Source organism: Pinus tabuliformis, chromosome J (assembly GCF_031772625.1).
Source record: "Pinus tabuliformis cultivar Carrire ecotype Pingquan chromosome J, CPIR1, whole genome shotgun sequence".
Classification (NCBI taxonomy): domain Eukaryota; kingdom Viridiplantae; phylum Streptophyta; class Pinopsida; order Pinales; family Pinaceae; genus Pinus; species Pinus tabuliformis.
Window position 1 is genome coordinate 1,024,028,883 of NC_142295.1, and position 17,874 is coordinate 1,024,046,756.

Here is a 17,874-nt window from a genome sequence, read left to right on the forward strand (position 1 = left end):
GTAATTTTTTCTATCTCCTGTCACACAAGTGATTCAGAAGATATAGAAGCCTCCTAGAGATAAAATCTGGGTTGATAGGAGAGTGATGCCTAGGAAATCCAAAAGGAGTGATTTTGTATATTATCAGTAGGGATTTCTATTACACTCCATATGTCAAATATTCTAAAATGAAATAATTCATGGGCTTGGTTCAACAGTCGTTCATCAAGGTAAACTCAAGAAAACACATAGATCTAAATACTCAGGGGGTAAATATGGCTAATCCTGAAGAGAAATGTCTTGTTCTAGTGTTAAAAACACAACAATAGGCATCTTAACATTGTTGTTGTAGTATAGAAGAACAAGAGGAGGGAAATGAGGGGAATTGATGCAGAGGGTTGGACAGAACACAAAATCCTAAGCAACAATATCCAGTAGAAATATGGAAGAGTGAGGACATGAAAATGCAAAAATAGTGGAGTGTGAATTAAGGCCTCAAACTGTTATGAAACCAGCTCAACAAAAGATAGAAAAGATAGATCAATGCCTTAGAATGCAGCCTCTTTGAGGGGGCGAACTCCTTTACATTACACAAATGAATGATTCTTTCATGATTCAAATGACAAAACATCCTTTCTATATACAGGAGTCTAAGGAGTCACAATATAACCCAACTGACCTAACAATAATAGTATAAAGGCACAAAAATAACAATAGAGGGATTCTATGGGGCACAGTAATAACAATATGGGGACAATAGGGGCACAACAATATTAATAAGGGATACAACTACAATAGTAATGGGGTAATCACTACTATTATAGGGACCTAACATGCCCATCTCCTTCAAAAAAGTGTTGTCCTCAACGCTTGAGTAGTTTTGGATGCTTCTGTATAAAATTCTCATCCTCCCATGTGGAATCTTTAGCAAATAAGTTCTTCCACTTTATGAGATACTCCGAAATTGATCAATTTCGTAGCTATCAAGTTCTTGTTTCTGTGACTGCTTCTAGTTCCAATATAATTTTTCCTTCCTCGTCAAGTTCTGGCAATATTGTTTGAACTGGGAGCTTGTCACCTATAACCTTCTTTAAACATGAAACATGGAAAACTGGGTGCACTCGAGAAGCTGTAGGAAGCTCCAATTTGTATGCCATAGTACAAATCTTTTGCAACACCTTGTACGGACCATAATACTTTGGTGATAGTTTATTATCCTTCTTAGGTTGCTTGAGGGACATTTGTTTATATGGTTGCAGTTGTAGGAATACCCAATCACCTACATCAAAACTTTTTTCGCTGCAATGCTGATCTTCCTGTTGTTTCATTCTATTTTGTGCCAACACAAGGTTATCATTTAAGAGTTGGAGGACTTGTTGTTGATGCTTGATGTGATGTTCCACTGCTTGAACCTTAGAATTTTCTCTTAAATATGATGTGATGTATGGTGGCTGATATCCATAAAGTGCCATAAAGGGGGTCATTTTTTTTGCTGTATGGAAGGAAGTGTTATAACACCATTCAGCCAGAGGCAACCATTTGACTCATTGTGTTTGTTTATTAGATACAAAGCAACGAAGATATCCTTCCAAACATTTGATTACTATCCCAGTTTTCCCATTAGATTAAGGATGATCAGATGAGCTATGAGCTAACTGACTACCAAGACAAGAAAATAATTTTGTCCAAAACTTTCGAGTGAAAGTGGGATGTCTATCACTTACAATAATCTTTGGGTTTCCATGTAGCTTTTGAATTTTTTCCATAAATGCAATATAAAATATACTGGCTTTAAATGGATGTGATAATGCACAAAAGTTTGCATACTTGGTAAGTCTCTCAACTACCACCATGATGACACTCTTTCCCTCAGACTTGGGTAAACCTGTGATAAAATCCATTGAAACCTCCTCCCAACATTAGCTTGGAATGGATAAAGGTTGTAATAGACCCGGGCTCTTAATTGTTTCAACTTTATTTTGTTGGCAAATCAAACATTCCGCCACAAACTTTTGAATATCTGATTTAAGGCCATCCCAAAAAAATTCCTTCTTAACCCTGTGGTAAGTTTTTAAAAATCCTGAGTACCCTCCTAAGGGAGAAGTGTGCAATTCCATAAGAATATTTTGTTTGAGTTGGGAATTCTTACAGAGGTATAAGAAATCTTTGTACCATAACGAATCATTTTGCCAACTAAATGTGTCAGATGTACTGGAATCTTGTTGTAACTTTCGAATAAGTGCCCACACTTCATCATTCTTCCATTCCTCCATTGCTTCGTTTATCCAATCTAGTTGGATAATAGAAATGGCACACAATAATGCTCTTACCTTGAAGTGTCTTCCCATTAGGTAGGGTCGCCATTTCTTAAGTGCATGTAGTATTGCCAACATTTCCTTCTCATAAATAGCATTGTTTGAAAACTTTCCCTTGATTGGATTACTTTCAAAAGCAATGGGTCTTTCATCTTGCATTAAAACAAAACCAATTCCATTTCCCGAAGCATCACATTCCACAATAAAGGTTTTTGTGAAGTCCGGTGTAGCTAAGACCGGTGCTTGGCACATTGCCTCTTTAAGATGTTTAAAGGACTTTGTTGCTTCCAGAGTCCATGAAAATGAATCTTTCTTCAATAATGTTGTTAGAGGTGCTGCTATTCTCCCATAATTCTTAACAAACTTGCGATAATACCCTATCAACCCGAGAAATCCTCGCAGATGCTTCATGGATGTGGGAATTTTCCATTCCTTAATGGCTTTAATTTTGCTAGGGTCTACCTTAACTCCTTCATGAGATACAATATGACCCAGATATTCCACCTCTTGTACTACAAAGAAACATTTGGATCTTTTTGCATATAATTGTTTCTCCTCTAATAGTTGTAGCACCCTGTCAACATGTTCAACATGATCCTTCCAAGACGTGTTGTAGATTTCTTGTTCATGAGGTCCTTGGGATGATACAATTTCTAAATGTAACAGACTAGTGATTTGGACTCCATCTTGAAGGTTAATGAAACTTTTTTGTTGATTCCAATGAACAATATGTTTCCCCTTTGTTTATCACTTCATCTATGCCTTTCCTCCTATGAAATAGTGTAATGAAGTTGTTAGTATCACTCTCATTCATGGCTATATATTTGCTGCTAAGTAGTAATAATATGTGTATTAACTACATATTTACTTGTGTTCTTTAATATCCTACAATACCTATAATGTGCATCAATTTAATTAATGTTATTTGGTGACAAATGTATTCATGAGGCATAGAGTTTGTGTTAGGTCCCTATAATACTAGTGATTACCCCATTACTATTATAGTTTTATCCCTTATTAATATTGTTGTGCCCCTATTGTCCTCATATTGTTATTACTGTGCCCCATAGAATCCCTCTATTGTTATTTTTATGCCTTTATATTATTATTTTTAGGTCGGCTGGGTTATATTGTGACTCCTTAGACTCCTATATATAGAAAGGAGGTTTTGTCATTTGAATCATGAAAGAATCATTCATTTGTGTAATGTAAAGGAGGTTTCCCCCTCGAAGAGGTTGAATTCTAAGGCATTGATCTATCTTTTCTATCTTTTTGTGAGCTGGTTTCATAACATTTGGTATCAGAACTTTTGGATTCTAGGGTTTCGCTGCTCCAAATAGGTCATCGTGGAATTTTTGCTATAACTTTTTTCTGCGACGTTTCAGAAGAAAAAAAAACCCATTTGAGATGAAATCAAACTAAACCTCAGGTCTAAATTTCATAGCTTTTTGTGTTATATTTGCAGAGATATGATCTGAGGAAGTTGGTCTTTTTGCAGACTCCTGAATTACATTCCAAACAGGTGACCTAGGGAAATCATCATAACATTCTCTCTGAGCATTATAATGAAATTTTGTAAGAAGGTACAGAAAGAGGACAAACTATAGTTTCTTGTATATATTTTTCAGATCCAAAGGTCGAAACAGGGACACGTGGCATGTCGTACAAGTTCGCTCTACTAAATTAGTCTATAATCAGGTCACTATGGGAGATTTGGCATAACTCTTTCTTGGAGAATTGAATTGGGATTAGATTGGTGGCATTGGAAAGAGGACACAGAGGGCTACTACAAATCACAATTTCAAAACTAGATGATCTGAAATTACAGAGATACATCAAAGGCAATATCGAGCTCCTACAAAGTGAAGGTGTGTAGATTTTTTTAAATTCTTGCTTAAGCTTGGTTTGAAAAATTATTTTGAAGGAATTCAAAGGGCATAGTAGAGCATTATTATCAGTAACTGATGCCCCGAGGAAAGAAAATGCAAATACTTAGTAAGCAACCTCAAATCTCTAGCATGAATCATGAAGAAGAGGAAGAAATGCTACATGATATATCAAAATTACAAGACCAAGTGCAACAACTTTCACTCTCACAAAAGCTAACAGAAGCTAAGATAAATGGCATGGAATCTAAGATAAAGGGAATGGAAGCTAAGATGAATGGTGTGGAAGCTAAGATGAGTGGCGTGGAAGCTAAGATTGATGATTTGAAGATAGATTTGAAGACAACTTTGACAAATTTTCTACAAGAAATACTTGCTAATGGTGAAAGGGTAGCAAAGGAAACTCATGACGCGAACAAAAGAAATGTTAATCATGATTTCATAGACTCTAATGTTGGATCGAAGACCCACCATATTCCAAAAATCGATATGAGGAAGTTTGATGGCAAGGATCTCGCAACATGGATATTACAGATGGAGCAATTTTTCGATCTCAATAATGTGCAAAACACACAAAAGGTACGTATTGCAACTTTATATTTGGAACCAAATCAGTTTGTATGGTATCAATGGCTTTGCTCTCGTAAACAAATTATCACTTGGGAAACTTTTATGGAAGAATTGACACACATTATGAGGATACAAAAAGCAACACTTTTTTTAGCCAATTGATAAGTCTCAAACAAAAGGGTTCAATAATGGAGCACATTGAGGAGTTCCAAAAATTGAACATAAGGGTAAAAAATATTCCAGAGGAGCATAGGATTGATGTGTTCATAGGGACTTTAAAGGATAATATCCAACATAATGTTCACCTTTGGGAACCTGATTCATTAGAGAAGGCATTCAGGTTAGCAAGAAAAATGGAAAGAAAAATTATGGCAACCAAGAAGCATACCACTCACAACTATAAAGATGGAAATGTTGTTGCCCCTAGTCTACCACAACCTATAAGGTTGACACCACAAAAATTGGAAGAAAAAAGAGCAAAAGGGCTTTGTTACAGTTGTGATAGCAAATACACTAAAGGTCATAAGTGTGCTGAGAAGAAATTATTCTACATAGATTGTGAAGAGGAAGAAGAAAAGGAGCAAGAAAAGTCAAAAGAAGAGGACATAATCCAGGAACAAAGACTATATAAAGAAGAAATGAATCCGAACATAACTTGTAATGCATTGGCTGGAATTACCACTCCTCAAACCATCAAGATAGAAGGACAAATCAAGAAGAAAAAGGTAATAGTGTTGATTGATTCAGGAAGTACCCACAATTTTATTCATTGTAAGGTAGCAAAAGAATTCAATTGCTTCCTATATCTAGCACCAGAGTGTCAAGTGATAGTTGCAAATGGAGGAACAATAAATTGCTCTGGAAAGTGCCATAATATCAAGCTATCCATGGGAGAATATGTATTGACTAGCCCAATGCTTTCCATTCCAATGGGAGGTGCTGATGTTGTACTAGTAGTCCAATGGCTACAATCCTTGGGTACAATAGCTTTTAATTTTCAAGAACTTTTCATGAAATTTTATGCGGAAGGAAAGGAAGTTGAATTAAGGGGTATTGCAGGGAAACCAAGAAAGATAATCAGCTCTAACTGTATGACAAAGCTTCTAAAAAAGGAACAAAGAGGTGTAATTGCACAATTATGTTCGCTAGATGTTTCCACATCAAAATCATCTATTTCTCCAGATCTCCAAAAAGTCTTGGACAATCATCCCAAGGTATTTGAGACTCCCAAAGGTCTCCCACCTATTCATGATCATGATCACGCTATTCATCTGATTCCAGGAAGTGTTCCTCCAAACATCAGGTTGTACAGATATCCCTATGACCAAAAGAGTGAAATTGAACGTATGGTTGCAGAAATGCTAGAGGCTGGTATAATTCAACCTAGTCAAAGTTCTTTCTCCGCTCCAGTAGTATTGGTGCACAAGAAGGATGGATCATGGCGCATGTGTCTGGATTATAGGGAGCTCAACGAGCTCACTATTAAAGATAAGTTTCCCATTCCTGTCATTGATGAATTACTAGATGAATTGCATGGATCAATTTACTTCACCAAGTTGGATCTTCGTTCAGGATATCATCAAATTAGAATGAAGACTGAAGACATTCCAAAAACAACATTTAGAACTCATGAGGGTCATTATGAATTTTTGGTCATGCCTTTTGGCATTACCAATGCACCTTCTACATTTCAAGGTTTGATGAATTCCATTTTCAAACCCTTAGAAAATTTGTGTTAGTATTTTTTTATGATATACTATTGAACCAAAGTGGAACCACTTTCTCTGCAAACATAGGGCCTCTAGAATGCAGAATTTAGGAACCTTTGTTAAGTGTTTCTTCCCTCTTTTTATAAGGAGAGGCAGAGCTTGAAAAATAGTTACAAAAATATCTTGGCCAAGTTCTAGTTGTCTTCTTGAATAGTTTTCTCGACATTTGAAGGCTCTACTACCCAAATCATTACAGTCGAATTTGATTTTTTTATTTAAAATACAAAAGTTAAAGAATACCAAAACATGGGAAAACTAAATGGTGATGGAGCAAAATATCCCCCTTTCATTCTTGTGATGGCCTTACGAGTGTTGCAGAATCACAACTACCGACTCATCCATGACATAATTGTTTGCATTTCACTATCGGAGTGTTGCATGCCCTATAATATCGCTTTTGGCCCTCAATTTTGGTCATCTCTGTCTGTCCTAAATCCATTTATTTACCACTATATTCCATCATATTTCACCTATATATGCCTCGTTTTAGTCCTATATTTCATATTCAGGTAACTAATTAAGTTTTCAATTTTTGGAATTTTTTGTAAAAATTGGGTTTTAAGAGTAAATTTCCACTACATTAAAAATCCCTGTAATAGCTTCAATGAAGTCATATCTGTAGGACACCTGGGAGAGAACTGAATGCATATTTGGAAAGCTTGGAAACCACGTATGAAGAAACACCTATTGGTTCAGTCAAACTGAGAAAAAATAAATCCGGTCAACCCTCGTCAAACTTGACTTGTCATTCAGGAATCCCTAGTAAAAAGGGGCAAATTTATTATTTTGTGGGATTTCTCCTGATTTTGTGAACCCGACTTGATGAGTTCGCCCTATATGGATGGAATAGGATAGATAATTTTTTTAGAGCCATTATAGCAAAGTTTGTTTATTATTTTCTTATTTAATCAGAGTTTATGGACCATTCAAAGGTGGGGGGTTGTGCGTGTAATGTTGTATTAAGATTATTGGAGACTTTTGAGATAATTTGAAGAATCATTTCTACTGTTCTATTTTTTTTCATGCTGTGGATTCTTTATTAAGTTAGTTGTAGCTAAAGAGTTCTTCAGGTGGACAAGGTAAGGTTGGAGGGCCCCCATACCAAGCTAAGTACACTTTGGTTAAATTTTGTATAAATTAGCATAGTTTTGATTCAGTATTTCTTGTTTCAGTTTTATGATTTACTTACTTAGATGTGTTATGGTTTTTGTATGATTTTTGGATGATTTTGGTTTAAAATCTAATTTGCGTATGAAAGGACAACCAAAGGTTTAAGTTAAATTCTCTTTCTATCAAATTATGAATCACAACTAAAAATCATCCTTTTCAATTTCTTGAATTGTTTTTTGAATTCCAGTTTATGATTTGATGCAATGGTAATGTTGTTAGAGTAGAATTGTGAGGAAGGAAAACCAGGACCTCCTAAGTTAGGAGCCTCTTCCTTCACTTACTGCATCTTGCTTTAGTTTCTTTAAACTTAGAAATTATTTGTAATATGCATTTACCTTAACCTTTGATCATTGCCTTCTGAAATTGACGTTATCTGAAATCCATATACTTTGGACGTGCTTCCAAGTCTACAGACCCAGATTGATAGGTGAAACACCTGTGTTAGTTTACTTAGTAAATTTACTTGACATTTTTGGCGTCGTTTCCAGGGAAGCACACTTAGATAGAGTTGGTTAGGAAGATTGTTCAGAAAACATATAAAAAAAAAACATAACAACAAAAACACTTTTCATTATGGTTATTCATGCTTAGATATAGAAATTAGAAAGGTAGATCCCCAAAACAAAACCCCCAACCAACTAACAAAAACTCATTAACTACAAAATCCATTTGCAAAAAAAAGATCTACAAAAAATGATGTTGTAGAAGCCATTTAGAGAAGGAGGGTATGCCACCACAAGGATGTTCTTAAACCCTTGTACACAATTTAGAATGGTCACTAGGGATGAATCCTCATTTCAAAAGATAGAAAAGGAACAAAGAATGCATGAAGAAGATCCACAAGAAGAGAATATAGAAGCTTCTTCTAGTAATCTTTGTAAGGAGATTAATGAGTTACAGATCACATGTGATGAAGTTCAAAGAATAGATTTATAAATTCAAGAATATCTAGCATATGATCCCTTGTGCATTCATTATTTTGAACACATTACATAAGAAGAAATTTGTGATATGACAATTAAGGAGAACCAAGCAAACAAATATCATTTCAAAACTTGGTTTCAACTAGTCATTAGGCCACAACACCACTCCATTTTTCAACACTTTTTAGCATCAAATCTTTATGATCAACTAATTTTTCAAGTCCAAGTATTCATTAAGGTATATTTTTCAAACTTGGATGTGATTCTACTTATGATCTTGTTACGCAAATGGATGCATTGGAAATTCTATTATACTTGAGAGAATCAATTATTTTTTATACAATAGAGCATGATAGAATAGAATAAATAATTAAATAGGTAGAACTAGTTCACAATAAGACTTTTGGTTCAAACTCTCATGAATAAATTCTTCAGATCATTGTTCAATATTCATTTGGAAGGATTTCATGGAAAAATGTAGGATAATTTTCAAACCATGTTTTTAAAGAAGGTATCTCTTGAGATATCTTTTTAAAATCCATTTGGAATTTTCAATTTGGATCACAAATAAAAAATATGATCAAAATAAAAACTAGGTCTCAAGTGAAATTTTGATCACAGAGTTAGTACAACCTTGATTTGAGGGGTCGAATGGAAATATTTTAACATGATATTTATAGGGAATATATATGTTTTAATCTAGCTTCCAAATCAATTTGAATCACCTCAATCCGATATCATATGCAAATGTTATGCTCAAAATACTAACTACTTGTCGAAAACTCTACATGGTGACAATTATAGGTCTTGACTGTTAATTTTCATATTTAACATACCAAATCATCTTATTTTAAAAGAATTTTTATATGGGAGATATATATTCAAGTCTATATAAATAAAAAAAAATCAATCACCCCATTTTGAGTACAAATGAAAAATGTGTGCCAAATTTAGTGACTGCATGTCCTAAAATCAACATAGTGAAACTCTATCGCCTAGTTATATTCATCAACAATTTTGTGATATCAAACCTAAGTATTTTAAAAACCTATTTCTAATGAATAGAAAAAAAATAATCTACTTTAATCTCCAATTTTAATCACATCGATCTAATCTTTAATGAAAAAGTTACACTCCAAGTAGTGATTGTTGGTCTTGTAAAAAATTTACAAGAAGCTCTATCAAACATGGTACTCCTCATAATTTTTCATGTATCATTTTAAATAATTTTGAAAACTTGTTTATACTGGAAGTAACCATTTGAATTCACTTCAACTTTGATTTGGAATCACTCTAATTGTAAATAAAAAAAATATTTTGTGAACAAAATACCGCTAGGAGGTCTAGGTTGGCCACCATTCCTCAAGGGGTAAATGAATGCATTTTCTTTGTATATCATATTTGGACTTGTTGTTAAGAATTTCTTGTAATTATTTTACATATTTCTTGGATGAAGAGAGATTGTACACCTCTCTTAATTCATCATCTAATATTGTATTGCAGGTAAATGCTTTGTTTTTGCAGGTCATAAGAAGAATTAGGGAGTGAACTTCATGGATGGACTTTTCAAAGTCAATCTTTAAAAGTTCATATCTATGAATATGAAATGAAAATATCCAAGTCAAAATAAAGTGGAATTCAGTTGATGTTTATTTCATTCAAAGAAACTCAAAACTCGTGAAGCTTTCTTTCAATTGCTGACCAACAACACCAACAACCCTACAACATGAATCAAGATCGAGGAAAAAGGCATGAAGCTAATCATTAGAAGAATAAGTCAAGTTTTTGTACCATGAAAATTCGCATCCATTGCCTAAGAAGCCTTTCAAAAGCCATATTTTTCATCATGTTATTCATCTACCATATTCTATGCTAAGCTTCATAATAATTCAGATCTACCATATTGAAGTCCAGATCTATTATCTATCTATCCATATACTCATAAATCATGATTTCAACCTATCTTACTTTCATAATATTTCCATACATGCCTACACCATGATACCCTACCTCCATCCAGAAAAGAAAAGAATAAAAAAATTAGAAAAATATCAAAAATAATAAAGGAGTTTGGTTGTGAAAATCTAGGATACTGGCACAATACAAACTCGAATTCATATCAGAAAACTAACTTGTTTGGCCAATATGAATTCTCTTTTATGTTTTAAAATTTCATTTTGCAGAATCATCCTCCAAAATTCAAAGACTTGAGGGTAGGTCTCAATATCAACAAGGGGAACTATTCATAATAAACCAACAAACTATGCAACTGGTTTAATATCAAGCAGTTGTATTATAGAAGGGACCTGAGACATCATAATCAATATTTATCAGTAAGGGACCTGAACAAGATCAATGTCATATGTTATTGTAGAAGAGACTTGATTATTCTTTAAATCAACATCAAAGGGACCTGAGAAGCAACTACAAGCATCTACAATCCAACAAAATCATTATGTAGAATTTATTTTGAGGTCAAAGTATCATCATTGTTAGCAAATGTCAAGTGTTTAAAAAAGCGCTAAGGTCATTATCAACATAAGAAAAGAATTGACAAAGAGCTATCAAGTGAAAGGATAGTACTGGAAGTTTAAAGTATTCTTAATGCCTTCGATTTTGAAATTTTTTCTAAGATTAATAAACTAGTTTAAACTTGAATATGCAGCACCCCTATCCATGTATATATCATCCTACATTATCCTACATTAACCTATATCCTACATCACCCTACATTATATATATTTACCTCTTACATTATTCATTCACCTTATTACATTCATTAACCTTATTATAACCTTACATTCATCAATTCATCATTCACTCAACCACATTCATTTTCATTTTTGACCAAATGTTTTAGCCACATCTCCTTTTTGGGCCAAATTTTTTTTTGCCTCATGGAAAATTGCCTACAAAACAAGAAGGATTGGTCTCATGTGCTTACAAAACAAGAACAAAGAGGGTTAGTATCATGAAAGAAAATGATGCATGATTCAATGATATATCTATGATGTTTGGATTTGAAATGACCTTAAAATGTTCATTTCAAAAGAGGAACAAATGCATCATGTAAAGGACAAGGAGGAAGAAAAAATTATGACCCTAAATGACAAGAAGGAAGAATAAATTATATGCATGGAAAAGGACAATAAGGACTTTAAAAAATCGAAGTAATTACTAAAGAGAATGCAATTCAAAGTGTAAGGATCAAAGTAATTACTAAATGAAACACAATGTAAGGTGCATGAAATGCAAGGTTTATGCAATGCAAGATTCATGAATGAAACTAAAATCCATACAAAGACATGGTGAAGTGTGAAATGGTGGAACATAAACATAAAATAGATTTTTTTTTTAACTTTGAAAATGAACATGTATAAACCATAAAAAATTTGGCCCATAAATTCGATTTTGAAAATTGATGAGTGATGAATGGTCATTTCAAAAAGAGTAATTGTTATGAAAAAATACATCATGAGAAGGAAGACATTAAATTTTTAAGGACAAGGAAACAAGACAAATCATTTCATTGAAATCATCAGAGAAAGCAATGGAATGTAGTCTTGATGATACATTGAAAGGTGCATCAAAGAGATTTAGAACAGTCGGTGAAAGAGCACGTTGTTAAGGCACTCCATATGCAAAAGGTAACTGGTTCTAGTCTCGCCAATACCATAAAATCCAGCATGGTTTCCGCTAGTGCAGCTCAGGCCGGGTGCGATCCCTGGGCGAATTTGACGGCTTAGATGCCCCTGAGTTGTGGCCTCTCAGCCACAAGGTAAGAGTGATTTTCAGGATTCACCCACTTATCAACCAAAAAAAAAGATACATTAAAAGGTGCATGTATATGAATGAAATTGAATTCATTACAAAATCATATGTATGCAATGATAAAAGGAATCATATAATCAAACTCCTGCGTTTTAAGCGAAGAAAAAAAAAACTTTTCAAAAAGCATATGTATATGAAATGAGGGTGCATGCAATTATAGCAAGGTTCACACACCAAGAGAAATTATAAGGAAAATCGATTTCTGAAAATCGATAAGGATGAAAGGGTCATAAAATGACAAAAAGGGAATATGACAGGTGTTGAAGACGATGGTCAAAAGTTCAAATGTTGCATGAGAAAAGAGGCAATGGTTAGCACCTACACAGAAGCAGAGAAATGAAAGCTCAGACAATGAGTGCCAGTGCCTTCACACAGGAAGAAGAAAGGGAAATAAAAAAAATCAGAGAACACGGTGTTGTGATTAAAAACTCTAGTAGGAAGCTTGAAAACCCATAAGTAAAATTGATTTTATAAATGCAGTCAAGATGAAATCGAATTAAATCAAGGTGAATCAGTGAACAATTCCATGAAAAATGAAGAGTTACATTAACTAGAACTCGGAAATCAATCTGTGAGATACAAATCCCGTAAATCACGTGAAATCTTAGTGTTTGAGTTTCAATAGGATTACAAGCCAGTTAAGTTTAAAAAAATGGTCGTCAGCAAAGAAAATAACTTTGAGTTTTAAGAGCAGTTGGCAACCTAAACTTGAGTTTGAAACTCCAAGTGATAACATTGATAACGGGAGAAATAAGCGCTAAAAATTTATGAACAAAGTGTGAGTTATTGGTGAGTGAATTCAGTGTTAAAACTGAGAGATATATGTGCGTTTCCATAAATCAATTTCATTTTTGTAGATAGACTATTGTAGTAAAGAGGAATCGATTCCATTACTAGAGATGGATTGTGTATGGTAAAGAAAAGTCAATTTCATTGCTGGAGATGGATTGTTGGTGGCAAAAGTAAATCGAAATGCAAGGAGAAGAAGACTGTGAAATCGATTTCAAAGATAGTGCCTTATCTTTGTGAACAAACAAGCAGTTACAAAGTGACAATTTGATATTACAGAAAAAGGTTTTTTTTTTCATATTCGTGGGCATTCATCAGTCAAGGGATTTCCCCATCTTATACAGCAGTGATAGAGATAGTATCTCAGCCCTAAAATTTGATACTTGAGCTCAAAAATTTATCCTCATCCTCGTGGGTATTCAACAGTGATTGAAATTTGCATATCAATCTAGTAAATCAACATTCCAGTTCAAAATTTTTGAGAATATATTACGAAGTCTTGGTAAGAAAATAGTTGCATTTTCGAAAAAATTTCATTACTTTTAAACCGTATATCCATTTGATGCCAAATTTTGAGGAAAGATGCATTGATATAAGATGAATAAACCCATAAAATTTCACACCAAAGAGCTTTCATTTTTCTAGAAATCAACCATCATCATATACAACCATTTCCCATTTTTCTTGAATTATGTGCATTGAATTATCATGAAATTTAGCAAGGAGATGCATCATTGTGAGATCAATAGATATGGTAAATTTCAAGTTAAACCGATTTGTATTTTTTAAGAAATCAAGCAATGTCACCTACAGCCAATTTGTCTTTTTCTTAAAATCCATGATGACGATATTTCCAATTTTTGGTGAAGATAAGCAATGGAGCGGTAGAAATATTTTTGCAAAATTTCAAAGAAACCCAGTTTGTAGTTTATGAGAAAATGGTTAATAAAGTTTGCTGCTACTTGTACAATGTTTGTTGCAACTTCATGTGCAAATTGATTTAACTTCACCAACATTGCTAGAATAGAATGACCATTGCTTTGGAAAGATTTTGGGAAAGAAGATTCATGTCCTAAATTGGACAAGAAGAATGGTTTTGTTTATTAGGCATTGAGAAATGGAAATTATAGCTTGGTTGATACAAAGGTATGGGTTGCATAAGGACACTAATAAGGTTCAGATAAAGAAAATTAATACCCTCTTTCAACATCGAAGAAATATTTCAGACACATATCCAAAAGTATGGGGATGGAAATGATTCACATGGCAAAGAGTTCAATTAATCCTTCAGTGTGCTCAAATTCAAGATCCTTTAAGTAGGCAAATAAAGGATAGCTCCAATTGAATTGACAGAGGAAGAAATGGAGAGGGTTATTATATTTCTTCAAGCAGAACAAGCAAAGGATTCTACATCAGGAGGTAGATCCATAGGCAGAACATCAGGGAGGTCAACATACAGAGGTAGAAGATCAATGAGACAATGACAAGCATGAGGACATGCTTGAGAATCAGTAAGGGGGAGATGTTAACCCTCAATTTTGCTCACCTTTTGATATCCTAAATCCATTTATTTACCACTATATTCCATCCTATTTCACCTATATATTCCTCATTTTAGTCCTATTTTGTATATTCAGGTAACTAAATTAAGTTTTCCAATTTTTGGAATTTTTTTGTAAAAATTGGCTTTTAAGAATAAATTTGGACTGCATTAAAAATTTTCGTAATAGCTTCATTGAAGTCATGTGCAGGACACCTGGGTGTGATCTAAGTGCATATTTAGAAATTTTGGTAACCATGGATGATTAAACACCTATTGTTTCAGTCAAGATGAGAAAAAACAGGCACTGTCAATGCTGGTCAAACTTGAGCTGTCATTCAGGAATCCCTAGTAAAAATCGGCAGATTTATTATTTTGTGGGATTTTTCCTAATTTTGTGAACCAAAATTGATGAGTTCGAGTTGTATGGATGGATTATGATTGATAAGGCTATTAGAGCCATTATAGCAAATTTTGTTTATGATTTTCTTATTTAAACGAACTTTATGGACCATTCAAAGGGGGGGTGTGAGTGTAATTTTGTATTAAGATTATTGGAGACTTTTGAGATAATTTGAAGAATCATTTCTCCTGTTCTATTTTATGTTCATGTTATGGATGCTTTATTAAGTTAGATGTATCTGAAGAGTTCTTCAGGTGTATAAGGAAAGGTTGGATGGCCCTCATGCCAAGCTAAGTACACTTTGGTTAAATTTTGTATAAATTAGCATAGTTTTGATTTAGTATTTCTTGTTTTAGTTTTATGATCCAGTTACTTAGATGTGTTATGATTTCTGTATGATTTTTGGATTATTTTGGTTTAAAATCTATTTTTTGTACGAAATGACAAGCAAGGATTTAAGTTAAATTCTCTTTCTATCAAATTATGAATCACAACTAAAAATCATCCTTTTGCATTTCTTGAATTGTTTCTTGAATTCCAGTTTATGATTTGATGCATTAGTAATTTTTCTGGAGTAGAATTTTGAGGAAGGGAAACTAGGACCTCCTATGTTAGGAACCTCTTCTCTTTCTTTCTACATATCACAAATTTCTGCTCTTTAGTTTCTCTTCTTGAGGACAGTAATGTGGGGAAGGATAACCAGGACCTCCTAAGTTAGGAGCTTCTTCCTTCACTTACTACATATTGAATTAGAGACTTTTTAGTTTCTTTAAGCTTAGAAATTATTTTTAATATGCATTTCCCTTAACCTTTGAGCCTTGCCTTCCGAAATTGACTTTATTTGAAATCCATATACTTTGGACATGCTTCCAAGTCTACAAACTCGGATTGACAAGTAAAACACCTCTATTAGTTTACTTAGTAAATTTACCTGACAATATCCATAATGTTATATCAGATCTATGCCTTATCAAAAATTTCTTCTTAAAAAACGTTACGAAAAAAGTGAGTTTTGATGTCCTTGGTCCCTTTTGTTTAGCCCCTTTCTCATTTCTCATCATAGGAGCAAGGGTTGTGACCTGTTTCTTAGCCTTCAGGCACTAAGGAATTTTGTTCTTGCTAGGGGCCATTTTTCCTTTGTAAAGTGCTTTATGCCCCTCATCCTTTAATTTCTTCTAGACCATGCACTAGCCCAATATTATATCCCCTCACATCAGAGGTTTCCAATCTGGGAAATAACTTTAGAGTTGTGACATTCAAATTCTCCGATATGCCTACCTCTGATATGACATCATCACTCCACATGGAACTTTATGAGTGGTGACATGTGTCACCTAGATTCCCCCCCTTAGGCCCCTCAAAATGCTAAAACTGCATGCCATGTTTCCTTATTAGAACCAGTCATATGCTATCAAATGTCTCACTAGAGGAGAGAGAAAAGGGCCCGTCCACCTTTGGTTTTGCGATGAAATCCTTTTTAAACCTTTATTAGCATTCCCTAATAGTTTTAAATTATATTGGAACATTTCCCATATCACATCTTTTTAAAGGTTCACACGTTCAAAAATTTTGATCCTCTGATTTCCGATGTGTCGATCTCCTCCAACCTCTGACGTTGCGACCTCCGATTTGCTGGACATCTAACATGTGGACCTCTAATATGCTATCATCGATATGCTGAGACCTTCAGTATGTGATCGCCAATGTGCTAAGACCTCTGATATGCGATCACAAATATTTTGATATGCCCGATATTCTGATGTGTGATTGTCAATATTATTTCCTTCATGAGGCTTTAATCCTTGAAACTTCAAAAGACCATATCTTTTGACTAAAGAGTCCATTTTCATACTTCCATATATTGTTGGAAAAATTGTTCAGAGCACTTTCCAATGGAGTGGGTCCAATTTAGGCTTTGAGTCCTTTTATAGCTTCGAAGATGACTGCAAACATCTCTACTTATTTACTCTTTCAAAAACTGAAAACACATTTCAATGTAGTAAGTGACAACACAAGAGAAAGCCTTCGATGCATTGAAAGAGAAGATCGGTACAACACTAGATCTAACACTTCCATATCTCAAGCATGCATTCGAAATCCAAATAGATGAAAGTGATTATGCCATGGGGGTAGTATTAATTCAACACAGTAAGCCTATATTCTTTCACTCTGAGACTTTTATAGCTGAGTAATTAACTATCCAACATATGATAAGGAATTTTATGATCTAGTATAAAGCGTGAAAAAATGGAAGTACTATTTAAAGGGTAAAGAAACAACCATACATACAAATAATCAACCATTACAATATCTTCAATCACAAACTAAGCTACAACAATCAAGCACTTCAGATGGATGGGAGTTTTACAAAAATTTCACCTAGTCATTAGATATAAGAAATGCATATACAACAAAGTTGCAGATATGTTATCAAGGCCTATAATCAATTCTTCTATAATTCTTAAGCATGATTCAATCACACATGAAAGCTACATTGAACAATATGCTCAAGATAAATATCTCAAAAATCTATATGAAACTTTCAGTAAAGGAAATAAAATTGAAAAACTGGATTATCATGTTCATGAAAAACTATTATATCATCTTGGAAAGTTATGCATTCCACAAAGTCAAAGAGTCAATATTATAAGGGAAGCACAAACATCTCTTATTTTTGGTTATTTTGGTGTAGGAAAAAT